The sequence below is a fragment of the Geospiza fortis genome, unplaced genomic scaffold (assembly GCF_000277835.1).
Source record: "Geospiza fortis unplaced genomic scaffold, GeoFor_1.0 scaffold195, whole genome shotgun sequence".
Classification (NCBI taxonomy): Eukaryota; Metazoa; Chordata; class Aves; order Passeriformes; family Thraupidae; genus Geospiza; species Geospiza fortis.
Genome location: NW_005054324.1, coordinates 5,422,998 through 5,425,726, shown reverse-complemented (window position 1 = coordinate 5,425,726; position 2,729 = coordinate 5,422,998).

The following is a 2,729-nucleotide window of genomic DNA, read 5'->3' as shown; positions in this document are numbered from 1 at the left end:
AAAGAGTAAATGGATGGTGTGGGTACCAGACTGATCAAGCTTGAAAACAAGAAATCTCTCAGGTCATTCCAGAATAGATCAATTATTCATTCACCTGGCATTACAGGTCACTTAATCATATATAAACTACTGTCTAGAAAACTTTTAAATGAAGCTTTATTGCAAGCCTAAAAGGCCTGTTAACTTTTTTAACTCTAAGAGACTATTTTAGTGTGATTCCTGCAAGGAGTCAACATCCACAGAAAAGTTTTCTGCTTTCCCCCACACTATTTTACATCATTTTCATTTAATGTTTTTTAATACTGAAGAATTATTGTGTTACATGGCACATGCAGGCACTGGTGATATCAAATACAATGCATCAAGATGTAGTAATCTTATTACTACCAAGTATGTCCTCAATAGCTGCTCATGACTGCATAATTTAAATGTTAAAAAAAATTGTTCAACCCTTTTAGTCTTTATGCAAGTAAGTAGTACCAGCCGATTAAAACATGTTCTTTTAGCAAAGCCATTTCTCTAAGTAAGGTTGTTAATGGATGCAAATGTAATAACCTGGGGCTTATTTTAAGTTTTTAATAAGTTGCATGTGTTCCCAATACTCATTGAAGGCAGTGCTATTTTGAAGGCGTGATTGTTAAGAAAAAAATATTTAAGCAAACATCAAATGAAAGGAAAAAATCTGAATGTCTCTATTAGTTGTTCATTTAATCTCAAAATTAAAATTGGCTCCACTGAGAAAGAGCTTTAAAAATTAGCTACATTAGCCAAATTAACTTCTCTAGAGATTTTAAATTTAATTGTAAAAGAATATTTTTAACTGGAAAATACCAGATTAAATTACTTTTTTTTTTAGCAAATGCATATATGTTTTAGTCTTAACTTCCTTTCAGTCAATTAAACTCTTTTCATGGCTGATGTGACAGCTTTATATATTTCAGTTCAGAAGCAGAAGCATTTCAGAATCCCAGTGAGGTGTGCTTGAGTCAACCGTTCCTCCACAAGGCTGCAGTTATGAGTGTTGAGCCTTAAAATCCTTTTTATCCAATAGCTAGTTCATGGGATACAGCTGTATTGCACTGAGAAACCTGGGCCCAAATGGACCTCCTTCTGGAAATCTTCTAAAGAATATGGATGTGTTGTACACCAGCACAAGCTTGCTTCAATTTTAGACTACTCTCTGGAAGGTGTTGTGCAAGATTTTCATGGCCCCTGTGGGCTTATGGGAAGAAAAACTTGTGTGCTGAATCAGGGAAAATCCTGTTTTCAATTAAGTTTTGTGTTGGTATTTCCTTTCCCCAGAGTATGTGAGGCTGCAGGGCTCCTCTATTTCAGATGTGTGAGTACCAATATATCTGTGCTGACAGTGATCTAGATTGGGCAGAGGCTGGATTTAGGTGGAAGTGGTCAGATGAGATGCCCACCCTGGCACAGACCCTTATGGCTGTGCAATCAGAGCCCATACAGCCCCCCTCTGCACTGGCAGCCCCAATACCTGCTGAGATCCCTTTGCTGGACTGTGCTCCTGCACTGAGAGGCTGGGTGTGCCCCAGGTATGGTCCTGGGTGCTGGTGTGAGACTGTGCTTTCCTCCTCCTTCCCAGGCTCCCGGAGGAGAGGCAGCCCTGTCACATGAAGAGGCAGAGAAACCAAGGCTCAGAGCAGGAGCATCTGAGCTGTCTGTTCTGAGGTTATGGAGGGGACACTGAGGGCAGTGAGGTCTAGGCTAAAGCTAATGCCCCCCCTTGTCAGTCTCCTGAGACTCCCTCTGTCACCAATGGAGAGAGACTGTGACATCCGTAAGTCCATCTATCACCTTTTTTAAGTCACCTGTTTCAGGATGAAGTGGGTTACTGTCTATATGCCTAATCCAATGGGGCACGTGAATCGTGGCTCCTGGACTTCCTGGAGGATCACTGTCAAGCTCCAAAGCTTGTCACAGATCATGGTGCACTATTCAGCTTAGTGATAAATACATTTAGCATCTCATCACCTGTGACCTGCAAACCACTGGTGTAACCAACACATGCTAGCTAGATGTAGTGAAACCAGTTATTTTGTAATATGGACAAGCTCATTCAATGTGTGCTAAAGCTACTGGAGTTTATTTTTGCACATTGCTTCATATGTCTGAAATTTCAAACAAGAGTCTGTGCTAAGGTTTTAAAAGCTCCTAAGTAATAAAGATACATTAGCATGCTTAACATATTTTAATCCAATCTCACTGCATTTTAAAATGAACATGAAGCATTGCATGTTGAAGTACTAGTTTTGTAGCAGCACAGCTTCAGATTTTAGTGAGCACAGTTTACACTTATACTGGAATACAGTACAACTGCAGAAAATAAAAGTAATTTTTAAGTTTTTGACTCGTAAATCCATTGAAAGATCAACAAACTAGTATTTTTATACCACTATGTACTGTTTATAAGATTTTTCCCATGATATTAGGAAATAGAAGTGGAAGAAGTGATTTTCTGCTGTTTCTTCTATGAGCTCTCATTCAACACTTGGCTTATGTGTATTTATCTCATAAACAAATGAGTGATATTCTAAAACATCTTTTTTTTTTTTTTTCTAATTTGGAATGAGTACAATATTTTAAATTAAATTTTATGTGAAGCAAAAATAATGAAAAGAGATGTTAGGGACACCTCAATGCATAATCGTTACAGGATAAAATATCTCTCCTGGCCTGAAACTGATTCAAATCTCCATTATTTTCTCAAA